This window comes from Aegilops tauschii, chromosome 2 (assembly GCF_002575655.3).
Source record: "Aegilops tauschii subsp. strangulata cultivar AL8/78 chromosome 2, Aet v6.0, whole genome shotgun sequence".
Lineage (NCBI taxonomy): Eukaryota > Viridiplantae > Streptophyta > Magnoliopsida > Poales > Poaceae > Aegilops > Aegilops tauschii.
Genome location: NC_053036.3, coordinates 211,512,727 through 211,539,599, shown reverse-complemented (window position 1 = coordinate 211,539,599; position 26,873 = coordinate 211,512,727).

Sequence of the window (26,873 nt, the reverse complement as noted above, 5' to 3'; positions counted from 1 at the left end):
TGCCTGACGGAGTGGTGGTGGGATACTGCCCTTCAGTTGGATACTCGTGAATATCCTCGGAGGCAGAACCTACCACAATGAACACATTGAAGCACAATCAACACCAAGCAAGTGCAAAAATATGATGCATGCATGAGACATGGAAAAATGGATGTATTGGGCTAATGCAACTAAGACCAGATGGGTTTGGACTATTTTGAATCAAAGATTCAAATTCCAAGTTCATAAATGGCCCATGTTAGTGCTTTATCTTGTTCTGCATTAAACAGTAGGTTAACTTGCTTAAACATGCATGAAACTAGTACATATGGATAGAATGGATTTTTTTGATCATTTTTCATATATAAATCTTTTCATTCTGAGCTATAGATTATTTTCTATGATTTTTTGAAGTTTGTGACAATTTCTGAAATTTCCTGTATAAGAATAATTCCAGTAATTAATTTACTTATTACGTCAGCAGTGTGTCATGATGACGTCAGCGGTCAACGGGGTTGTCCAGGTCAAACCTGACGTGTGGGTCCCCTGTGTCAGTGTCACTGTTAGATAATTAACTAATTAGGATTAACTTAAATCTAACCCAGGTTAATTAGCAGGTGGGCCCCACTTGTCAGTGACTCTGGGGAGTCAAACCCGTGGTCAAACCACGCTGACTCGCCGGAGTTTAGCCGCCGGCGACGTCCAGACGCGGCGGTGGGGTGCGGGATCCGTGCTCCGGCGACCAAATGGGCGGCGGAGAGCATCTACACGCAGCTGGGAACGAGCCGCATCGACTGGTGGTGGTGGTGGAGCTCGGGGTCGCCGGAATCGACGCCGGCGACGAGCCGTGCGGCTGCCGGGGTACGGGTGTAGTCGAACCCGTCGCTAGAGAGCACGGCGAGGGGCATGCGATGGTGCTACGGGCTCCTGGCGATGCAGTGAAGCTGACGGCCATGGTGGTGCGACCGTTGGATGGCCGGAGCCTCGTCGGCGACGAGCTCGTGCGGCGGCGTGTGCGGTGCTGCTGGTTACGGTCGACGCAAAGGGCGGCAGCAAGAATGAGAGGATGGGGAAGGGGCAGAAGCTCACGGCAGAGGCGATGAGCTAGGTCGCGCTGTCGGGGACGAACTGCTGCGGTGGTGACGGCGAAGGGGATCTCCGGTTGTGGGCGGTGAAGGCGAGATCGAAGCAGTGGCTTCGGGGCAAGCGAGCGCTCGGGGCTTGACTTGCTCGAAGGGGAAGGCGACGGTGGAGCTGCTGGACACGGTGGGGCGGCGCAAGGACGGCGGTGGCTACGGCTACGCCGGCGAGGTGGCAGCGGCTGCGTCGGCCATGGCGAGAGAGAGCGAGGGAGAGGCGATGGGGGCGAATGGGGGTGTCCAGGGGCTCAGGGGCGCGACGTGGAGGTCGTCCAGCTCGTCCACGGGCGAGGCGGCAAGCAGGTGGCGCCGTGGCGAGCTCGCGCACGCCGGCGTCACCTCTGTGCCTGCTCTGGCGGGAGCAAGCAGCTGACTGGCCATGGGCCAGCACAGTGCTGGGCCGCCAGGTGGGCTGCCAGGTAAGTTCCTTCTCTGCTTTCTGTTTTTCTTTTTTTTATTTGTTTCTGTTCTGTGTTTTGAAATAGTAGAAATACTATTCCATTTAGGAAAAACCTGAAAATATTCAGAGGCACATTTGAAAATATTCTCAACAGCCTAAAAATACCTTCAAGATTATTTGGGCATTTCAAAATATTTATAGGATTTAAATTGCCCAAATGCAAATACTTATGGCTTGGTGAAAAATCCAGAATAGCCTCCAAAAATATGAAACCATTTTTGGCAGAGGTTTTAGCCAGGACCAAAGATGGTGAACATTTATGGAGGGCATTTCAGGTTCATTGAAAAAGGATTTTAGTAGACCCTAGTTGTGTTCTGGGGGGTGCTGGGGGTTTCTGGCATCCCCATTTCAAGTTTCTGTGAAAAGTAGACATGATGCAACAATCTAATGCATGAACTAGCTAGGATGTGACAACTCACCCCCACTCAAAAGAATCTCGTCCCGAGATTTAGGATCCGTTGGGAAGAAGGTGGGGTACTCAAGTCGAAGACGATCCTCCCTTTCCCAAGTAGCTTCTTTCTCGGAATGGTGTGACCATTGAACCTTGAGAAACTTTATGTTTTGGCGTCGAGTGGTACGCTCGGCTTGATCAAGGATTCGGACGGGATATTCCCGATATGTGAGATTATCTTGGAGATCAAGCGTTTCGTGGTCCACTCCACGGATAGGATCCGAGAAGCAACGCCTGAGTTGAGAAACGTGGAAGACGTCATGAACCTTGGAAAGATGCGGAGGTAGTTCCAATTGGTAGGCAACTTCTCCTTGCTTGGCAAGAATGCGAAAGGGTCCAATGTAACGAGGAGCCAATTTGCCTTTGATACCGAATCGATGGGTTCCCTTTAAAGGAGTAACCCGAAGGTAAGCCTTCTCGTCAACCTCAAAAGTCATAGCCTTATGTTTGCGGTCATAATGGCTCTTTTGGCGAGATTGGGCTGTTTTCAGTTTCTCACGAATAATGCGAACCTGCTCTTCTGCTTCCTGAATCATATCCGGGCCAAAGAGTTGTCTTGCCCCGGTTTCTGACCAGTTAAGAGGCGTTCGACATTTTCGTCCATAGAGAACCTCGAAAGGAGCTTTGCCCAAGCTAGCTTGATAACTATTGTTATAAGCGAACTCGGCGAATGGAAGGCACTTCTCCCAATCCATGCCGAAAGAGATGACAGAAGCTCGGAGCATATCCTCCAGAATTTGATTAACTCGTTCTACCTGACCACTTGATTGAGGGTGGAAGGCGGTCCCATAGCATTTTGGAAACTTTCCCAAGATCGAGAGGTGAAGAGACTTCCACGGTCTGAATTAATTTCCAATGGAACACCATGAAGAGACACTATTTGGGAGATGTACAATTCAGCTAGCTGGCTCGCGGTTATACTCTCACGAACAGGTAGGAAGTGGGCTACTTTGGAAAGACGATCGACAACAACGAAGATAGCATTATTCCCTCTCTTGGTCCTGGGAAACCCGGTAATGAAATCCATACCGATTTTATCCCATTTCCATTCAGGAATAGCCAAAGGCTGAAGGGTGCCTACAGGCCGTTGATGCTCTGCTTTAACACGACGGCAGACGTCGCAATTAGCAATGTATTGAGCAATTTATCTCTTCATCCTAGTCCACCAAAACCTCTGGCGTAGGTCTTGATACATTTTAGTACTACCGGGATGAATGGTGAGAGGAGATTCATGAGCTTCCTTAAGGATCAATCGCCTCAGGTTGCATACCATGGGAACCACTAGGCGGTCTCCAAAGAACACAACACCTTGGTCATCAACGGAGAAACAGTCCACAACTCCTTTCTTGATGTTTCTCTTAATACGGGAGATTCCTGGATCTACCTTCTGAGCTTTGATGATCTGATCCATAAGGGTAGGTTTCGCCACCTGGGTGGATAGGAACCCTCGAGGAACAATGTGAAGGTTAAGCTTACAGAATTCCTCGTGGAGAAATGGTTGACTTTATTGTAACATCAAGTTGTTACAGTAAGATTTACGGCTTAGCGCATCAGCCATGACGTTGGCTTTGCCCGGGGTGTAAGTTATTCCTAAGTCGTAATCTGTGATCAACTCGACCCAACATCTTTGCCTGAGATTCAAATCCGGTTGGGTGAAGATGTATTTCAGACTTTGGTGATCAGTGAAAATCTCGCAACGATTACCGAGAAGGTAATGTCGCCATGTTTTGAGTGCATGGACTACGGCCGCAAGCTCTAGATCATGTGTGGGATAATTATCCTCATGTGGACGCAACTGTCGGGAAGCGTAGGCAATCATGTGACGATCTTGCATGAGTATGCAACCTAGTCCTTGTCGCGAGGCGTCGCAATAGATAACAAAGTCCTTAGAAAAATCTGGTGGTATGAGTACGGGAGCAGATGTTAGGCGTCTTTTTAGTTCCTGAAAGCTGAACTCGCACTGTGGGGTCCACTCGAACTTTTTATCTTTCTTGAGGAGTTCAGTTAGAGGTTTAGCAACGTTGGAGAAATTCTCGACGAAGCGGCGACAGTAGCTCGCTAAGCCAAGGAAACTCCGAACTTGCTTGACCGATTCAGGTGGAGTCCAGTCAAGGATGGCTTGAACTCGCTCGGGATTGACAGCAATACCCTTACCAGAGATTACATGGCCTAGATAGGTCACTTCTGGCAACCAGAATTCACACTTAGAGAATTTAGCATAAAGGCGATGCTCTCGAAGTTTCGTCAATACTAGCCTTAGATGCTCGGCATGTTCTTCCTCATTCTTGGAGTAGATGAGTATATCATCGAGGTATACTACGACGAAGTTATCCAAATACTCCATGAAGATTGAGTTCATTAACCGAGAGAAGGTGGCTGGAGCATTGGTTAAACCGAAAGACATGACGGTATACTCGTATTGGCCATAACGAGTAACAAAGGCCGTTTTAGGAATGTCCCCGTTCTTGATTTTGATTTGATGGTAGCCCAACCTCAAATCCATTTTAGAGAAGACTGAGGATCCAGCGAGCTGATCATACAGGTCGTTGATCCTGGGGAGCGGATACTTGTTCTTGATAGTGACTAGGTTGACAGGTCGGTAGTCTACAACCATCCGATCCGTACCATCCTTCTTCTTGACGAAGAGGACGGGGCAAGCCCACGGAGAAGAACTAGGACGGATGAAACCCTTTTTCAAGGACTCATCGAGTTGTTTCTTAAGCTCGGCTAGCTCTAGGGGTGCCATCATATAAGGTCTTCTAGAGATTGGGACGGTTCCTGGAACAAGGTCTATCACGAACTCGACATCCCTGTCAGGTGGAATACCTGGCAGTTCTTCTGGAAAGACATCCGGGAAGTCACGGACTGCCGGAACATCTTCAAGGTCTGGAAGAGGGTTGGCATTTAATGAGTAAAGCTGACGCTTAAACACTCGGGTCAGAACATTGACTGTCTTGCCCGACGGATGGGTGAGTTGAACAGTTCTAGTAGAGCAATCAATCTTAGCATAATGAGCTGACATCCAGTCCATACCCAAGATGATATTTATGTCCGAGGACTTGAGAGCTATTAGTGATGCAAGGAAGACCAATCTGTCGACAAGAATTTCATTTCCATGGCTTATCCTAGAGGTTTGTCACTTAGAACCAGGGGTTTGAATTACCATGGAGGTGGGCATGTCACAAAATGTGGTGTTGTGCAATCGAGCATAGCTCTCAGAGATAAATGAATGAGATGCTCCAGTATCGAAAAGAACAGTTGCCGGATGGCAATTAACAAGGAGCGTACCAAGGACGACGTTGGGATCCTCATGAGTTTCTTCAGCTGAAACGTAGTTGACATGGCCACGTGCAGTGGTGGCTGGCTTGGCGTAGTAAGTCTTTCCTGCTGGCTTACCACGGCCAACGGACTGTCCAGGTTGATTGGGGTTGTTTCGGGGGCACTCGCGCAAATAGTGACCCATTTCTCCACACTTGAAGCACGTCACAACATTGGGGCGTGGAGCAGCGTTAGCAGCGGGGCCACCATAGACCTTGGGCGGTGCATACTGCTGGTTGGGGTGAGGCGCCTCGAAGGATGGCCTCGGAGTGAACCTAGGTGGCAGAGCAGTGTTTGGAATCCAGACCCGGCGCTTCTGAGATCCGGAGCCGGATGAGGAACCAAAATCGCGAGAGTGCTTGCGTGTAGCGTCATAGTCAGTCTGTCCTGTCTCAGCACTGATGGCCTTATTGACCAATTTCTGGAAAGAGGTGCACTCGTGCAGACGAAGATCACGGCGAAGCTCGGGGTTAAGTCCCTTGCGGAACCTTGCCTGCTTCTTGGCGTCGGTGGATACCTCTTCAGGAGCATAGCGTGCTAGATTTCCAAACTCATGGCTATATGCATCCACAGTCAGCCAGCCTTGGGTGAAGTTGCAGAATTCTTCCAGCTTATGATCTATGAGACCCTCCGGGATGTGATGCTCACGGAAAGCCTCACTGAATTCAGCCCAAGTAGTGATTTGGCCGGCTGGGCGCATAGCCTCAAAGTTTTCCCACCAGAGGCTAGCAGGGCCTTCAAGGTGATAGGCAGCGTAGGTAACCTTATCAGCTTCGGCTACGTTGGCAGAACGTAGCTTATGGGTGATGCTGCGAAGCCAATCATCCGCATCGAGGGGCTCGACGGAATGGTTAAACTTCGGTGGGTACAACTTGATAAAGTCATTGATGGACACCAAGTCGTTCCTCTGATGACGTGCAGTATTCTGCTCAATTCGCTCTAGCAAGCGGTTAGTCTCACGCTTGTTTCTTTCTGCCTCCAGCATGACTTCGGCCAGAGAAGGCGGTTGAGGCAGATTCTCCCCCCTAACTGCATTGGCTTCACCCTAAGACTGGACAGCAGGGTTGTTGCGTGTGTTAACCATCCTAGGAGAAACAAAACAACGGTTTAGACAAGGATGGCTAGATCTTGGCAGGGAAATGCGGAATGTAATGGATAACACGGAATGCAGAGATGATCATCAATATGACATGGTAATATAGAAACTGACATATATATACCAACGGTCATACACACCATACATAGTTTAGTACAAGCCCAGGCTAGAGTACGGCTACGATGAAAGACGATACATCTCATCAGAGGCATTCCAAGCTCCTATACATTATTTTTCTACACCTCCGGAACGTGATACACACCAAGTCGTATCCCACAAGACACGCAGGACTGTGGGGAATACAACTATTACAATACTAGTGGATCTACTACCAACTCAGACGTCTCCGTAGTAATCTTCATAGAAGTCACCACCATGTCCTGGGAGCTGAACATGATCATCTGGAAACAGTCGTTCCTGTGGAGCTTGCGGTCCATAAGGACTCGGGTGTGGCCTTGGTCCAACAAACGGTGGCAGACGGGGTCCACGAGGAGGGGTGATGCCTCCTACATCACGCCATTCCATACATTCTGGCAGACCAGACCGCACGGGGTACAAGTCCCTCATGTCCATATACCCGGCCTGCACGTCAGGTGCAAACCGTGTCAGAGTGGCCCAGTGATCAAAACGGGCATTAAAGAGCTCCATTCGCAAGGCACGATTCTCACGGTCCTTGTCCTCAAGCATCTCGGTGGTGGTGCGGAGTAGTGAATCCTCATGGGTAGGATCACAGTAGGTAGCCTGATAGTACCCCTGTGCCCCAGGGAGTGATGCTGGCATATAGCGGAAGTCAGTGCTCTGAAGCAAGGCAGTTCTGGCTCGCATGATAGTCATCATCGAGTAAGCTGCGTCCTGCACGGACATCCCGATGGTAACCCCAAGTCCATAAGAGCAATGGAGGGGTTCAGTAGCTCCAGGATAGCAAGGGTAAATCCTGACTGTGCAAAAATATTGGCTTTGATTAAAGTCTTGAAACTGCTCCTCGACGGTATACTCGGGATACCACCGATAGCCTGTCTCAACCATCACTCAGACCAGCATGGTCGTGTGACCAGGTACGCCGAGGCACCGGGTCAGACGAACCACTTGATTCTGGGAACGGGTGGCCATCTGAAAGCACGGAATAATGCAAGGCATTAGTATCTCTAGGAGAATTCGGACAACATAACGGCTGTAAATGCTCGGAAAGAGATTTGAGACATTCGCAACAGTTTGCAATACCACTCAACAACATCATATCAAGGTTCTAGTTCAACCGACAACATACTAAAGGCAGTAGAAACTGAACCGAAACATGGAACCAGCAATCCTATAAGTTACTACGGATTAGTAACACGTGAACCTGATAGAGAGAAGAGAGCCTAGTCCTTAACCCACGTAGAATGAGAAGAGAATGACTCAGATCAGAGGGCATAGGTTAAGGAGTAAAAGCGCCTTACGTTCCCTCCCACAATCAATTCCCCTACATATAACTAAAGCATCTCTAGACTCGACATCGACCAGTTTGGCTTAACGCACCTACAGGCAGTCCGGCTCTGATGCCAACGCTGTCAGGACCCCGATTCTAAGTCACACCGATCTAGCCTGTAACACCTCATATCACATTGCGGCCTCACGCACGGTACTCCCACGGGTGTCGCCTTACCATGGCCCGGGACCGTTTGCGCCTTTTGGCTCACGTATATGACAATGTCGCTAGCATCCATATGACAGAGAACCCGGGCTGACATGGCTAGTCGTGAACCCAAAGCGGCACTAACGTATGGGGACAGGCATACATGAATCAACATCGAACGTGTCGGTCAGCAGCGTGTGAATCCGAGCTGTAGCACTGGGCTAACAGGACTCCGGGAACCCGGGCTGTAGCAGGCTAGGCAGGACTCCGGATGCCACCGCGTGACATTTCCCCGAAGGGACAGACACAGGAACAATATGAAACACATGCCGGCCAGTCAAGTGTCCAGAGCAGTAGTGCTGGGCTAGCAGGACTCCGGTGAACCGGGCTGTAGCGGACTACTATGGCTCAAGGAGGCACTAGACTACATTTCCCCATAAGAGAGGCTGCCAAGGATAAACAACTAGATTGTCGGATCCCACACATACCAAGCATTTCAATCATACACACAATATGCTCGATATGTGCAAATACAACATGGCATCACAACAAAACTCTACAACTCAAAGTACTTTATTTAAAGGGCTCCAGAGAGCCTTACATAACTTGTTCATACAGATAGGGGTCACAAGACCCGACACTCAAGTCATACAATCATACAAACACATGCGGAAGCAACTTGTCTGGGTACAGACACTAGAAAGAAAGAAGGCTTGACGAAGCCTGTCTATCTACGTAGGGCCTTCACAAGCCTAGATCACCACCTGGGTGGCAAGTCACTCGTCGTCGTCGAGTTCTACATAGAACCCATCGGAAGGGGCGGTGTTGTCGCTGAAAACAGTAATTGAAGCAACATGAGTACAAAGGTACTCAACAAGTCTTACAACAGATCCTACTATACATGTTCATTCTCAAGAAGGAAGTGGAGTTATTGCAGCAAGCCAGCTTTGACTCTTGGCTAAGCTATCCTATGAGACACCACTTGTAAAATAGTTTTCGCACACGAGTCCACTAATCACCATTCCAATACTCCACCGTGGATCCTCCCTCGTCATCCCACGAGAGAGCCATCCGCGGTACTCACACTTATCTTGAGGCTTTTAGTAGTATCCATTTACTTGTCTATGAACTGCATAAGCGACCAAGTAGTCCTTTACCGCAGACGCGGCTATTTGAATAGTTTCATACCCTGCAGGGGTGTACTTCGTCACACACGCTCTCACCACTTACCGTCGCTACACGACGTGTACTCGGCAACCTTCAAGTGGAAGCCCAGCGTGGGTGTCGGCCACAGCCTACCTAAACACTCAAGTCTCTAGTCCAGGTTTATCGCCTATTCAGGTTCCATCCGCAGGGAGTCCGGCCGAGGTTTCCACATACGGCCCCAAATGATGTGTGCAGGGTTCCCGGACACCAAACGGGCGACTCGGTACACCGTGCCACGAGCCTACCGCATCACAGCCCACCCCTTGGTCAGCGCTTTCCACGGCCTCCAGCTTACTACAAACACCAGAAACTACGTGCAACTCCTGGACAGAGGACAAGGGTGATTAAGAAGCCGAGGGGGTCCATTGGTTTGGGGCCCAATGCGTGGTAGTAGCTGAATCTTAAATCACGCATGCAGATCTCAGTTCTTAGGGACGGTCTCAATGAAACAACCCACCATGTACTCCTACATGGCCTCCCATCGATACCTTTACCAAATCGTATTCAACACCTCACTCTCATTACCGACACACGCTTTCACTCTAGTTCATCACCCTGATGAGCCAGACCTGACATGACTCTAAGCGTAGCAAGCATAGCATTGTAGGAACACAACATGGCTCAATCAACTCCTACACATGCTAGTGGGTTTCATCTAGTTACTGTGGCAATGACAGGTCATGCAAAGGAAAGTGGGTTCAACTACCGCAACACACAGCAGTTTGAATCGCGTTGTCTTAATGCAGTAAATGAGAGCAGAAGCGAGAAGATGGGTTTGTATCGAAATGATCAATGGGTTGCTTGCCTGACGGAGTGGTGGTGGGATACTGCCCTTCAGTTGGATACTCGTGAATATCCTCGGAGGCAGAACCTACCACAATGAACACATCGAAGCACAATCAACACCAAGCAAGTGCAACAATATGATGCATGCATGAGACATGGAAAAATGGATGTATTGGGCTAATGCAACTAAGACCAGATGGGTTTGGACTATTTTGAATCAAAGATTCAAATTCCAAGTTCATAAATGGCCCATGTTAGTGCTTTATCTTGTTCTGCATTAAACAGTAGGTTAACTTGCTTAAACATGCATGAAACCAGTACAGATGGATAGAATGGATTTTTCTGATCATTTTTCATATATAAATCTTTTCATTCTGAGCTATAGATTATTTTCTATGATTTTTTGAAGTTTGTGACAATTTCTGAAATTTCCTGTATAAGAATAATTCCAGTAATTAATTTACTTATTACGTCAGCAGTGTGTCATGATGACGTCAGCGGTCAACGGGGTCGTCCAGGTCAAACCTGACGTGTGGGTCCCCTGTGTCAGTGTCACTGTTAGATAATTAACTAATTAGGATTAACTTAAATCTAACCCAGGTTAATTAGCAGGCGGGCCCCACTTGTCAGTGACTCTGGGGAGTCAAACCCGTGGTCAAACCACGCTGACTCGCCGGAGTTTAGCCGCTGGCGACGTCCAGACGCGGCGGTGGGGTGCGGGATCCGTGCTCCGGCGACCAAATGGGCGGCGGAGAGCATCTACACGCAGCTGGGAACGAGCCGCATCGACTGGTGGTGGTGGTGGAGCTCGGGGTCGCCGGAATCGATGCCAGCGACGAGCCGTGCGGCTGCCGAGGTACGGGTGTAGTCGAACCCGTCACTAGAGAGCATGGTGAGGGGCGTGCGATGGTGCTACGGGCTCCTGGCGATGCAGTGAAGCTGACGGCCATGGTGGTGCGACCGTTGGATGGCCGGAGCCTCGTCGGTGACGAGCTCGTGCGGCGGCGTGTGCGGTGCTGTTGGTTACGGTCGACGCAAAGGGCAGCAGCAAGAATGAGAGGATGGGGAAAGGGCAGAAGCTCGCGGCAGAGGCGATGAGCTAGGTGGCGCTGTCGGGGACGAACTGTTGCGGTGGTGACGGCGAAGGGGATCTCCGGTGGTGGGCGGTGAAGGCGAGGTCGAAGCAGTGGCTTCGGGGCAAGCGAGCGCTCGGGGCTTGACTTGCTCGAAGGGGAAGGCGACGGCGGAGCTGCTGGACACGGTGGGGCGGCGCAAGGACGGCGGTGGCTACGGCTACGCCGGCGAGGTGGTAGCGGCTGCGTCGACCATGGCGAGAGAGAGCGAGGGAGAGGCGATGGGGGCGAATGGGGGTGTCCAGGGGCTCGGGGGCGCGACGTGGAGGTCGTCCAGCTCGTCCACGGGCGAGGCGGCAAGCAGGTGGCGCCGTGGCGAGCTCGCGCACGCCGGCGTCACCTCTGTGCCTGCTCTGGCGGGAGCAAGCAGCTGACTGGCCATGGGCCAGCACAGTGCTGGGCCGCCAGGTGGGCTGCCAGGTAAGTTCCTTCTCTGCTTTCTGTTTTTCTTTTTTTATTTGTTTCTGTTCTGTGTTTTGAAATAGTAGAAATACTATTCCATTTAGGAAAAACCTGAAAATATTCAGAGGCACATTTGAAAATATTCTCAACAGCCTAAAAATACCTTCAAGATTATTTGGGCATTTCAAAATATTTATAGGATTTAAATCGCCCAAATGCAAATACTTATGGCTTGGTGAAAAATCCAGAATAGCCTCCAAAAATATGAAACCATTTTTGGCAGAGGTTTTAGCCAGGACCAAAGATGGTGAACATTTATGGAGGGCATTTCAGGTTCATTGAAAAAGGATTTTAGTAAACCCTAGTTGTGTTCAGGGGGGGTGCCGGGGGTTTCTGGCATCCCCATTTCAAGTTTCTGTGAAAAGTAGACATGATGCAATACTCTAATGCATGAACTAGCTAGGATGTGACACACAGAATCGCACACGAACTAACTGTATTAACCGTCTGTGTTGTAAATTCTCATCACAAACAGTTCATCCGAGTCAGCTGTTTACCACGTATCACACACATCTTGTTAAGTTGAACCGTTTCTGTTGCGTTCGCTAATCGAAAACAGTTTGTCCGAGTGAACCGCATGCCCTATATCACACACACCTTGATGTGGCTAACCGTTTATGTTGCACTCCCTAATAGCAAACGGTTCATCGGAGCAAACTGTATGCCGTATATCGCACACACATTGATATGGCTGCCCGTTTCTGTTGTTCTGCCTCATCACAAACAGTTCGAACGGTTTAACCGTGTGGCCTGAATCACACATGCAACTAAAATCTGAACCGTGTTTGATGCATCCTCCATCGCAAACGTTTTGCACCTTTTTTGACGGTTTTCATACACCACCGTTTGCGATTACTACAACGCACACAGTTTCTCGAAGGGTCTCTGATCGTAGTGTCGCGTTAGCAGCATCCTGGAGTAGTGTTAGTACCAAAAAATGATATAAAATGACTATAAAATGATTATAAAACATCCAAGATTGATAATATAACAACATGGAACAGTCAAAAATTATAGATACGTTGGAGACATATTAGCATCCCCAAGCTTAACTCCTACTCGTCCTCGAGTAGGTAAGTGATAAAAACAGAATTTTTGATGTGGAATGCTGCCTAACATGTCATATCATATTCTTTTCTTTATAGCATGGACATTTGGACTTTTATGTGATTCAAAGCAATAGTCTAGTTTTGACATGATAATTTAAATACTCAAGCATATCAATAAGCAACCATGTCTTTCAAAATATCAATGCTAAAATAAGTTATCCCTAGCCCATCATGCTCAACCATTGATCCATTCATGAAACACACTCGCATATTAGCTACACCCAATACTTAAGTACGATCGTATTGCCTCCTAGTTGGTGCTTTTGTAAGAGAAGATGGAGACTCAAATAAAAATTGCATAAAGTAAAAGAAAGGCCCTTCGCAGAGGGAAGTAGGGATTTGTAGAGGTGCCAGAGCTCAAAGCGAAAAACTTAGAGATAAAAACATTTTGGGAGGTGTATCCATCCCACCAACAAACGACCTAGAGTTCCCAACACTTTCCATGCTAGATATATCATAGGCGGTTCGCAAACAGTAAATGAATTTTATTCCTTTTTCCACCATTCTTTCACTTTCTATGGCTAGCCGTATCCACGGTTGCCCTCCATACCAACACTTTCCAAGGAATTTATTATTTGACAACATAAAGTAAATTCATTTTTTCATTTCAGGACTGGGCATCCCTAAAACCTTTGCCTTACTCTCGTGCAATGACAAATGAATAAACACTCATCGTGAGAATAACACATCTAGCATGGAAAATATTAGCCACCCCTCACCGCTCCACGAGCGAAACAAACACACAAAAGAGAAGTTTATTTTGAAAATTAGAGATGGCACATGCAAATTTGCTTAGAACGGCAAAAGAATACCGCATATAGGTAGATATAGTGGACTCATGTGGCAAAACTGGTTTAAAGGATTTTGGATGCACAAGTAGAGATGATGAAGCACAGACTGGCGAGATGCTAAATTGTGCGAGTCACGGCCCAATTTTTCACGGTACTAGAAACAGCAAGAAGATCTTTCAACAACCACAAAAAAATATTCTAGTCAATGTAAATATTAAATCAGGAATAAACAGATTTTTGTCCTTGCAATTTAACAAGAACAAAAATTAACCTGCAACAAGATTGACGAGGATCAATCTCAATACAGCAAAAACTGATCTGTGAGATCGCAGAAGCACAGCAACTTGGCGTCCCAAGACTGGGGCCTTTTCTTTGTTTTATTCAACTCTCGATCAAACTAATCTCAACAAAATAACCTCCCCTCTACACGGCCGTAGCCGGCCTTATATATAGGCGACGCACACATAGTAAACTGACTTGCGTACGAGACCTAGCTAATCTGGACTCTCTCTTTCCTATCCCAACAAAACAAGGAATTAAACGATTTAATTATCCGGCACGCTGATCACCTAGTAACTAACCTGGATTCCAAAGAAAACTAGCAGTACGTAACTAGTAGTACAAACGACTTAGACCCTCCCATATCAATTGATCGGCACAGCTCCTGCAATAGTTTATGTAGCACATGGCGTTCTGAAGGTGGGTTTAACTTCATCCTTCTTCGGTTCAGTTGGTGGAACTTCAAAACTAAAAGAACCAATTTGTAACACATTCCGAAGATTATCTCTTGCACTAGAGGCCATATCATCCCCTCCTCCTTGAAATGAAGCCGTCCGCGGTTTCGTGGTAGCTTTGGAGACCCTCTTTTGAACTGAAAAAATATCCTCTTTGATAGCATTGGCATACATTGGCCGCAATATACATCGCCTCCCAGCGTCCCAAAAAGAATAAGTATTGGACCTCCCATCATGTGTGGCATGATGATCATATTGCCATGGCCTCCCCAATAACAAGCGACATGCATCCATTGGCAAGACATCACAAATTACTGTGTCTTTGTAGTCACCAACTGAAAAATTCACGCGCACCTTATGAGTAACTTTGAGTTTGCCAGACTGATATAACCACTCAATGCAATGTGGTTGCGGGTGTTTCCACATAGGCAACGCTAAGGCATCCACCAATTCCTTGTTGATAGCATTAGTGTAGCTTCCATCGTCAATGATCCTCTTACAATTGGTGTTGTTGACCTTGCACTGAGTCTGAAAAATATTCCAACGCTGCCCCTTATCCTCAATGCGATCCTCTTGCACTCGTTGTACCATTAGTGAAGGATATGACTCAGCAGCTTCAAAACTCGCAACCACATTTTCAACATCCTTAGGTTTTTCACTAGAAGTGTCAGAAACTGCCTCTTCATCACTAGCGGATGCATAGCCATCTCTCGTGAGCAACACTCTTTTCTCATTAGGACATTCACGCTTCATATGTCCCCTTCCTCCACACTTGAAACACTCTATGTCACTAGTGCGTCTGGTCGACTGTGCACTAGAATCAACCATCGACAGTCCTGATTTTGAAACATCCTTTTGCACGGAACCATGAGAGCGATTTGATGATGTCGCCCTGGAGCTAGGACCGGTATCCTCACTCTTATACTGCGAGCGTCGCCATGTGTTCAAAGTGGTACTGGGAACTGTGTTGACTTGGCGCCGCTTAATCTGTTGTTCCGCACGCACAGCTTGGTGCACGAGATCTTGTATGTTGTAGTAGACCACCATCTCAACACGATCCTACACCTCGATATTTAGCCCGTTAAAGAAACGTGCCATGGTCGCCTCCGGATCCTCCGTTGTCCCTGTACATATCATAAGCAATTCCATCTCCTTGTAATATTCATCAACACTCATATTACCTTGAGAGAGCCGCTGCAACTTGTTGTACATATCTCTTTTATAGTGCTCAGGAACAAAACGTCGCCTCATGAATTCTTTCATACCTCGCCAAGTCGTCGGGCGATGTCTTGAACGACAAATTTGATTCCACCAAATTAGCGCGTAACCGGTGAACTCAATTCCAGCAAGTTGAACTTTCTTCTCCTCACTATAATGATGGGCATCAAATATTTGATCAACACGCATCTCCCACTCCAAATAGCCTTCTGGTTCGCACTTGCCGGAGAATGAAGGGATTGAAATTTTTATGCGCCCAATTCCATCATCCAAAGGCACACGCACAGCTTGACCAACTCGGTCATGCACTCCACCACGAACAGAAGCTTCAGGACGAGGCTCATAGTGTCGTGGTCGTGGCGCGTACCCCACCTGGTCAACGCCATCATCAAAACCATCATCTCCAGCATGAGGGTGTGCCGCCAAACGGCGATCATGCACGCCGACATGTCCGTCGCGAGCTGGTGGTGCATAATCCAGTGCAGCAGCCGGAACAGTCTGTGGTGGTGCAGAATTCGTTGTCAGCATATTGATGATGTCTGCCAAACCATCGAACCGAGTGATCAGGACATCTATCCTTTTGCCGAGTGCATCACGACATTACTTGATGTAGTTGCATGTGTGGTCGAAACCATCCCGAATATTTTGCGGAATATCATCCGCATACACTGGACGTACTATTTCCTCAGAATCAGCAGCAACCTCATCACCCTTGTTGACCGAGGTTGACATCTTGATCAACACAGTACCGTGAACAACCTTAGCTCTGATACCACTTGATGAAGCACAGAGTGGCGAGATGCTAAATTGTGCGAGTCATGGCCCGATTTTTCACGATACTAGAAACAGCAAGAAGATCTTTCAACAGCCACAAAAAATATTCTAGTCGATGTAGATATTAAATCAAGAATAAACAGATTTCTGCCCTTGCAATTTAACAAGAACAAAAATTGACCTGCAACAAGATTGAAGAGGATCAATCTCAATACAGCAAAAACCGATCTGTGAGATCGCAGAAGCACAGCAACTTGGCGTCCCCAGCCTGGGGCGTTTTCTTTGTTTTATTCAACTCTCGATCAAACTAATCTCAACAAAATAACCTCCCCTCTACACGGCCGTAGCCGGCCTTATATATAGGCGACACGCACGTAGTAAACTGACTTGCGTACGAGACCTACCTAATCTGGACTCTCTCTTTCCTATCCCAACAAAACAATGAATTAAACGATTTAATTATCCGACATGCTGATCACCTAGTAACTAACCTGGACTCCAAAGAAAACTAGCAGTACGTAACTAGTAGTTCAAACGACTTAGACCCTCCCATATCAATTGATGGGCACAGCTCCTGCAATAGTTTATGTAGAACATGGCGTTCTGATGGTGGGTTTAACTTCATCCTTCTTCGGTTCAGTTGGTGGAACTTCAAAACTAAAAGAACCAATTTGTAACACATTCCGAAGATTATCTCTTGCACTAGAGGCCATATCAAGAGATCATACTTGGTGCAAAATGAAGGCTAGCAAAAGATTGAGAAGCGACCAACCAAGAAACGACTAATCTCATAAGAAAGCATTAAGCATAATTAACACCGAATAATGCACCACAAGTAGGATATAATTTCATTGCATGACTATTGACTTTCATACTTGCATAGGGAATCACAATCCTTAACACCAATATTCTTACTAAAGCATAATTACTCATCAACATAACTCACATATCACATCATCATATCTCAAAACTATTACTAAGAATCAAGTTTATTTTGTCCAATGATCTTCATGGAAGTTTTTATTATATCCTTCTTGGATATCTATCATTTTGGGACTAATTTTCATGTGTTGCTTTTCATAAGCTCAAACAAATATAAGTGAAAATCATGAGCATAATTTTTCTTTCTCTCAAAATAATTTAAGTGAAGCAAGGGAGAATTTCTTCAAAATTTTACTAACTCTCAAATAAATCTAAGTGAAGCAAGAGAGCATTTCTTCAAAAATAATAAAGCACACCATGCTAAAAAAGATATAAGTGAAGCACTAGAGCAAGTCCATAGCTCATAAAAATTTAAGTGAAGCATAGAGAGCAATTCTAACATGTCATGACATAATTTTGGCTCTCCCAAATAGGTGTTTCCAGCATGGGATCAACACTTAAAACACAAAATAAAACAAGCAAAGACTCATATCATACAAGACTCTCGAAGTAAAACACATATTATGTGACGAATAAAAATATAGTTTCGAGTAAAATACCGATGGTTGTTAGAAGAAAGAGGGGATGCCACTCTGGGGCATCCCCAAGCTTAGTTGGTTGCTCATTTTTGGATAATAGCTTGGGATGCCGGGGCATCCCCAATCTTAGGCTCTTCTATCCTTTATTCCTTCATCCATCGTAAGATAACCCAAAACTTGAGAACTTCAATCACACAAATCTCAACAAAACCTTCGTTAGATCCGTTAGTAAAAGAAAGCAAATCACTACTATAAGTACTGTACCAAACCAATTCATATTTTGTTTTTGCATTATATCTACTGTATTCCAACTTTTCTATGGCAAAAACTCATCAAAGAAAACCATAGAGCCATCAAAATAAGCACACAACACAAAGAAAACAGAATCTGTCAAAACAGAACAGTCTGTAGCAATCTGACTATTTTGAAAACTTCTGGAACTCCAAAAATTCTAGGACTTCCTGGTTAATTTGTATATTAATCTTCTGCAAAAAGAATCAGGGCAAAATCTCTTTCTGATAAAAATTTAGAATTTTTTTCGTGAGCACAAAGTTTCTGTGTTTTTTCAGCAAGATCAAACAACTATCACCCAAGAAGATCCTATTGGTTCTACTTGGCACAAACACTAATTAAAACAAAAAAACAGGATCATAAAATTAGCATAATTGTGTAAACACTCAAGAACAGAAAGCAAAAAGCAAAAAAAAATTTATTCATTGGGTTGCCTCCCAACAAGCGCTATAGTTTTACGCCCTTAGCTAGGCATAAAGCAAGGATCTAAGTTTTGTCAACTTTGGTTCGAGATCCAGAAGATGCCCTCGTGATTAATTCATATGGTGGCCTAATTTTTGTTCTAGGAAAGTGTTCCATACCCTTCGTCAAAGGAAATTGGAACTTAATATTGCCTTCTTTCATATCAATCACGGCACCGATAGTGCGTAAAAACGGTCTACCAAGAATAATTGGACAAGACGGATTGCAATCAATATCAAGAACAATAAAATCTATGGGCACATATTTCCTATTTGCAAGAATGAGAACATCATTAATTCTTCCTAAAGGCCTTTTAATAGTAGAATCCGCCAAGTGCAAATTTAAAGAACATTCTTCAAGATCGGTAAAACCAAGTACATCACATAAAGATTTCGGAATGGTAGAAACACTAGCACCCAAGTCACACAAAGCAAAACAATCATAATTATTAGACTTTGATAGTAGGTTCCCATTCATCATGCAATTTTCTAGGAGTTGAAACTGCCAATTCCAATTTTTCTTCAAAAGCTTTCATCATAGCATCAAAAATATGTTTACTAAAGGCTTTATTTTTTTCATACGCATGGCGTGAATTTATCATGGATTGCAACAAAGAAATACAATCAATCAAAGAGCAACTACCATAATTAAAGTCTTTGTAATCCAAAGGAGTGGGCACATCACTAGTTAAAGTTTTGACCTCTTCAAACCCACTTTTATCAATTTTCTCAACAAGATTTTCACCCTCCAAAATATTGGGACGCCTTCTACCTAAAGTTGACTCTTCTCCAGTCCCTTTTTCATCAATCTTAACTTTATTAAACAAGGGATCAATAGAAGAAACACCAATCATTTTAAGATCTTCATCACTTTTGCCCACTAACGAGATTGATTTAGCGGCCATTTGATTTACTAAGGTAGCTTGTGCATCAGATATTTTTCCTAGCAAACTTTTGGCAAAAGCATACTTAGATTAGAGATTGCAAACTTCTCTACTAATATCATCAAGTTTTTTTGTAATAGCATCTAGCACAACGGAGTGCTCCTTAATTTCTTCAGTAAAATACTTATTATGCTCAAATTGTGTAGTCATATATTCTTTAGTACTCTTCTCAATTTCAAGTAAAATATTTGGGTAAGGAACATCATAATATTTTCTTTGAGGCATCATGACTATGCAAACAAGAACACACACAAAAACAGATCCGGCAAGAAAACGGCGCACGAAAAAGAGAGGCGAATAAAATGGCAAATTTTTGTGAAGTGGGGGAGAGGAAAACGAGAGGCAAATGGCAAATAATTTAGATTGCGAGGAGATGAGATTTGTGATTAGGAACCTGGTATATGTTGAAGATCCTCCCCGACAACGGCGCCATAAATACCTTTTGATGTCGCTTGAAGCCACGTCGGTATTTCCCCAAAGAGGAAGGGATGATGCAGCACAACGGCGGTAGGTATTTCCCTCAGATAAGAAACCAAGGTTATCGAACCAGTAGGCGAACCAAGCAACACAACGTAAACAACCCCTGCACACAAATAACAACCATTCGCAACCCGACATGTTAAAGCGGTTGTCAATCCCTTTCGCGTAACGGCGCCAGAAACGGTGCGTGGACGGGAGAAAGTTGTAATAGATCGAATAAATAGATCGCAATTAAAATAAAGTGCAGCAAAGTATTTTTTTTTTTGGTTTAATAGATCTGAAAATAAATGCAAGGAAAAAGTAGATCGCAAAGGCAAATATATGAGAAAGAGACCAGGGGTCATACATTCACTAGTAGCTTCTCTCGAGAAAAAAATAGCAAATGGTGGGTGAACAAATTACTGTTGGGCAATTGATAGAACTTCAAATACTCATGAAGATATCCAGGGAATGAGCATTATATAGGCATCACGTCCAAGATTAGTAGACCGACTCATGCTTGCATCTACTACTATTACTCCACACATCGACCGCTATCCAGCATGCATTTAGTGTATTAAGTTCATGGAAAAATGGAGTAATGCAATAAGAGTGATGACATGATGTAGACAAGATCAATCTATGTAGAGATAGACCCCATCGTTTTATCCTTAGTAGCAACAATACATATGTGTCGTTTCCCTTTCTGTCGCTGGGATCAAGCACCGTATGATCGAACCCACTACAAAGCACCTCTTTCCATTGCAAGATAAATAGATCAAGTTGGCCAAACAAAACCCAACTATCGGAGAAGAAATACATGGCTATAAGAGATCATGCATAAAAGAGATCAAAGAAACTCAAATACTTTCATGGATATAAAAGATAGATCTGATCATAAACTCAAAGTTCATCGAACCCAACAAACACACCGCAAAAGAGTTACATCATATGGATCTCCAAGAGACCATTGTATTGAGAATTCAGAGAGAGAGAGATGAAGCCATCTAGCTACTAACTACGGACCCGAAGGTCTACAAAGAACTACTCACGCATCATTAGAGAGGCACCAATGGAGGTGGTGAACCCCATCCGAGATGGTGTCTAGATTGGATCTGGTGGTTCTGGACTCTGCGGCGGCTGGATGAATATTTCGGCGACTCCCCTAGGGTTTCTGGAATATTGGGCTATTTATAGAGCAAAGAGGCGGTCCGGGAGGCACCCGAGGTGGGCACAACCCACCAGGGTGCGCCTGGGCCTACTGGCGTGCCTTGGTGGGTTGTGCCCCCTCGGAGCACCCCCCAGGTGCAGCCAGGGCCCATTATGTTCCTTCTGGTCCAAAAAAATCTCCGCGAAGTTTCGTTGCATTTGGACTCCGTCTGACATTGATTTCGTGCGATGTAAAAAACATGCAGAAAACAGCAAGTGGCACTTGGCACTATGTCAATATGTTAGTGCCAAAAAATGATATAAAATGACTATAAAATGATTATAAAACATCCAAGATTGATAATATAACAGCATGTAACAATCAAGAATTATAGATACGTTGGAGACGTATCAATCAACACCTTGAACTTATCGAAAACCTTTGGCGACAAGTCGAGCTTTGTAGATAGTAACACTACCATCAGTGTCCATCTTCCTCTTTGTCGGTGAAAATATACAGGGGTATGCATTTTCCCCTGACTCGTGCATGGAAAAAATTAGCCCAAGTCAGGATTCAAAGGATCAAGGGATTTAAAGAACTAGCATGCAGCCCAGAGAAACCAAGATCAAGCCAAAGGAGCAAGATATCGACAAGAGAAGGGCTTCCCTTGCTGGGCAGGGGAGCCCGGCAAGGGGCGGGGCCACCACTAGAAGTAGGCAACCAAGGCGTCCCGGTAGGGCCTGCTGGGGCTCGCGGAGGCAAAACCGCCTTACCAACCACTCAAGCATGACCCACATCATCAATCAGTGCGGTGTCAAGCCGCAAGGTGATTAAGTGGCAGCCATTCGCCACATGGCAGACATTTCCTACAGAAGAAACCCACAGATGACACCCGTCCTGCGACGTGTCAAGGGAACAGGCGCGGATCTGGCAAGATAGCCCGGCAAGCCTTGCCGGGCAACCAGCGATGTGACACTAAGCGGTGCATTTAATGCGCCCTGTCTGCCTGCAGAGTCAGGTATGATAGCACTGTTTGCTATCATATCAGTGGCTAATGACTACTTTACCATTGTGGTGACCCCTTGATCTATAAAAGGAGGCCCATGGCACCCGTAGGAAGGGTTGGAAAGTTGATGAACCCACACCCCCATACGCGCATAGTCGCTACTGCCTTGCGGGGGGCCACCTCCACGCCATTTTATCGCTCTTCGAGCATCGCCGTAGCAACGGTTACGGCCAAGACCGCTGTTGATGGCGATAGATTTATCCCGGGGGCCCGTATGGCGTTCCCGCCATTCGGGCGCCATCCGGAGAGAGGGGCACAAGACGTATGGGCGCGAGCTCCCTCCATCCCAGCCCTCCCCCTCGTCAGCAGTCGAACTGCTTTAGCCTCGACGTCGTCGATCGACGATTACCGCGCTGCCTATGTCCGTCATTGATGCCCCCGCAAGCATACTTCGGCAAGGCTGCCTGTGTTGGCACGGCCCATGCAACGGCAGTCGCTGCACTAACTCGAAGGGAAGGGAGAAAAAGGGAAGAGGACCAGACAAAGCCTGACACTGTGACCCGATGCCCGCCAGCTACAAGAAATGCTTGTCGATCCTTGCCGGGAGAGAAGAAACCACCTGATTCCCTCCTATTCCTCCAGGTGTTGCAGATGCATCGAACGCGTGCGGCCCGGCATAGGAGAAAAAAGCTTAAAATGAAAGTTAAGTTCACGTTGTCACTTCTTGTTGATGCGTTTCAGATTCTTGTAGTCGTTTATCCCTTAACTCTAGTGAGTGTTCGTATCGTGAAAGCCCTCATGCGATGGAACCTTGGCTAGTTTCCTTGATCGCACCATCCTCCTGTCCAGAGCTATGCTCACAGGTCGAGAGGCTGCATCGAGAGCTACCTAGGAAAAACCTGCCGAGACGCATCCACGCCAAGATGACTGTTAAGGGCCGGACCCTTACGACAATCGCGGCAATATGATATCGGCAGGCATCCAGAGCATACATAGGAATTGATCATACGAACACAAGCGTATAGGGTTCAAAGGGATAAACACGCATCTAAAGATTTAGCCAGAAGCATCAGTTTCGCACAAAAACTAGAGATAAAACGACTAAACACAAAATATGTATCATGTTTCATTACAGGGCCCCGTGGAAATGGTAGCGGCCCGATACTTGGTCCTGTGGCCAGGTGGAACAGCTTAGACGCGAAGAACCCTGTCGGCACGAGGAGCGGCTTCCCTCTCAGCGGCTGCAACGTCAGCGCCCACTGGCGGCTTCTTGAATCCGTCGTCAAGATCGAGCTCTGGGTGGCGGCAGGCGATATTGCTCAAGACCATGAAGAGGGCGTTGTGGGCGAGCTTCTGAGACTCGGTCACGAAGCGCTCGGCCCACCCCTCTTCATGCACTTTCAGCTTCTCGATCAGCTCATTGAAGAAGAGCCCCAGTTTGACGCTCGGGACCTCCTGCTTGCTGGCTGAGAATACAGGGCCGTCCATGCCCATCACCGCAGCTTGGGCGCCAAGGCGTTCTGCAATGTCAATCAGGCTCTTGATCCAGAGGTTGCTCATATCGACCTGATTCTTCAGCATGTCCTCTGCATCTTGCCAGAGACGCTTGGCGGTTTCCAAATCCTTGGACAACAACTGCTGTCGGGATTCAAGGGACTCCGCCAACTGCTCCAGCGAGCTGATCCTCGCCTTCATGTCCGTGATGTTGCCGTTGGCAGTCTCGAGGCTCTGGGTCATGGAGGAAAGCTGCGACTGCACATCAGCCAAGCGGAGCTCTACTTTCCACGCCTCCTCCTTGAGTGCCTCCACCTCTTTGGTGCGTTCGACAAGGTCTTCATTCAGTTTGGCCACCTGCCGGTTAAGCTTGGCCCTAGCGGAAGACGTGCCATCCAAGTCTTCAACAAGCTTCTTCAGCTGGGCAGCATGGTCAGTGGCAAGGGTGTCCAGGGCAGCTCCATGCTTATCTTCCAATTCCTTGGTGTGTTGCCGCACCAAAGCCTCCAAGCTTTCATCTGGCACGGAGGGTAGCTTCAAGATTCTCCTCCCGAAGGGAGATCTCTCGCTCCCTGGCATCCAGAGATGCCTTGTGATCAGCCAGGCACCCCTCCCGAGCTATGACATCCTCGCTCATCATCTAAAGGGTCTCTTGCTGCCTCATGAGTGCCTTGAACTGCTTGTCGTTCCACTCACGCAGCTCCAGGCACTTGTCCTTCAGCTTCTGATCCACCTTGGCAGCGGATTCGTGCTGTTCCTTGAGCTCCTGCCACTTCTGACGGTGCTGGGCCTGCATTTCCTTCACGCCGCCGCCATGGACTCCATGAAAGATAGGTCCATGTCAACGGCGGCTGAGTCATCGGCCTCTCCGGCTCCCTGGTAAAGCGGAGCCAGGAGGCGTTGGAGTTCTTCATCAAGCTCTGCATCCGTGGTGAGGGACAGGCCAGGGGCTCCAGCTCCGGGTGGCGACAGCACCATTGCCAGCGCACTCGAGGGGGGTGGCGGAATCTCAGCAATGGTCCCGACGGTGGGAAGCGGGCCCATAGTCTGGAGTGCGATTTTCATCTCGACGGCCACTTCCCCTACCGGGGCGTCCTCCGGAGGATGCTCCATCACCGCCAAGGAGCCCTGAACATCCCCAGCGGCAAGATCCTGACCCTCAGCAGCTGCGAGCTTTGCGGCTTCGTCCACCACATACCTCCCTATGTCAGGCACCACCTTTAGCAAAACTGGTTCTACGGTTTCGGAGGCTGCATGTGGAAGGGCCAGGAAACAATGAAGAAACGGAAATCTCGAGCGAATGAAGAGACTACTGGAAGCAACCAGAGTATGAAAGAAAGGAAGGATTAAGCAAGATACCTGGGGAAGTCTACGGGACAGGGGTTTCTGTTTCCTCGGCAATGGTTGTTGCCGGGTCATGAGCCTCGTCCTCTGCCGGGGTAGACTCGGCAGCCTTCCGTGCAGTCTCAGTCGCAGAAGATTGCACGGCGGTCTCTTCGACTTGAGCTGCAGGGGAAGCGCGTCCTTCAGGGAGGGGATCGCCCTACGTCGTCTCGCCTCCCCCACCACGTGGAGGGGCGGAGAGGCTGTCTCCATTGTCTCCAGCGGGCGAGGCCAAGTCTCCGCTCCCATGCCGGGGGCTGGGCTGGGGGCTCGCCATGGGGTCTTCTGCGTCCTTCCCTGCCGGAGCCGAGCCCTCTACGCCCTCCAGCGACCCGAGTCACCGGAGCCTCCTGGAGCGGTGGACGAGAGTCTCAGTGTCCTCCTCCACTTCCCTGCGGGCAACAACAAAAACAAGGGGTTAATCAGCAAAAGCATTCAAATCTGCTTAGGAAGATATCTGCCACAAAGAGAAATCCTCCTTACTCCTCTGCGATGAGCATGGAGTTTAAGTTGAACTCCGTGGGAGGAGGATACACCTGTCCTGTCTTTAGAAACGTAAGGGTGGAGCTCCCCGGCAGCTTCGGTGCCTGCCGTGACATCAAGAGCTCCGAGGAAGGTGAGCTCTGCGAGGAGCTCGAGCCGGTGCGGGGGATGGACTCCGCCTCCGTGGCTGCCGGCCGTTTGGCGAAAGGAGTCTTGGCCTGAGCAAGGCAAGGGGATTGACGACACGCCACCTCGGCCTTAGTGGACTTGGTGGAGGTCTTCTTCACCCTCTTGGTGGATGGCGCCGGGTTGGAGGTCGCCGCTCCTCGGGCTGCGGCACGCCTGCGGGTGCGCTGGTCTGGGTCCGGTGCGGGGGCTTGCGGTCCTGCCGCAAGCCACTCATCTTCAGGGGCCGCTGTCGTGTCCTCCTCCCTCTCCTCCCCCTCTCCATCCCGGAGCTCCGTCATTGCGGTGGCCAGGGCATCAAGCCCGGCAAAGTCAGTCCCGGCAGGCTCTTCCCTGGCAGATCCTTCCACGGCCTGCGCCTCACTGCCGCCATGGGAAGAACCTCCATCCCCAGCTTCCCCTTTGCCCTTCCCAGCCTTTGCGGCCTTCTCCATCTCCGCAAGGCACGTAGCCTTGTCCTCCGCGACTCTCTTCAAAATATACGCCACCTCTGCAGCGGAGGTGCGTTTATACATTCCATCTTCGGTCCTGGTGGCCTTCTCCACCTGGGCGCTCGACCACTGGAGCTCTTCGTCGAGGGAAGGGAGCTGCCAAGTGCTCGATACTCCCTCAGTGTTGCAGTCCGGCATCCACTTCAGTATATGATCCCGGGTAGAGTTGATGTTCAGGGGAATGACGGTTGCCGGGAGCTTGAGCAACTCGAAGCGACCAAACAGTTGGTCACACAACCAAGCATGGCCATAAACTGATAAGTTGTTGGCCAATCCTGGAAGCAGCCTCATCCTATCTGCAACAACGCCATACAGCCACGCAGGCCTATCCCTTTCTTGTAGCGATGAGATGCGATGGAGGAGAAAATCTGCCCCCACATGCTCAATGGTTAACCCGGCAACTGCTAGACAGGTGATCCTGTTGATTGCCGAGCACAGCCTATCCTTAGTGAGCCCTTTCAAGCTCCAATCCTTGCCACGCTCAATGCACTCCTGCCGTGCTTCACAGAACTAAGGGGCTTCCTTGTCTTGGATCCAGCACCAATCCCCTCTCCATTCATCCTACCTCTCGCGTTGGTACCCCGGGAGGTAATCCCAAATCATCCTCTTCAACCGTGGCATCCAACTGATGATTCCGGAGCGGTTGACTTTGGTCTCGACCCTCGGGACGAAGTAATGCCGGAACAGATCCACATTGGGCATCACTGCGACGAAATTCTCGTACAAATGGGCGAAGGCCATGATCGCCATTGCGTTGGGCGTGAAATCAAGGAGATGGAACCCATAGAAGTTCA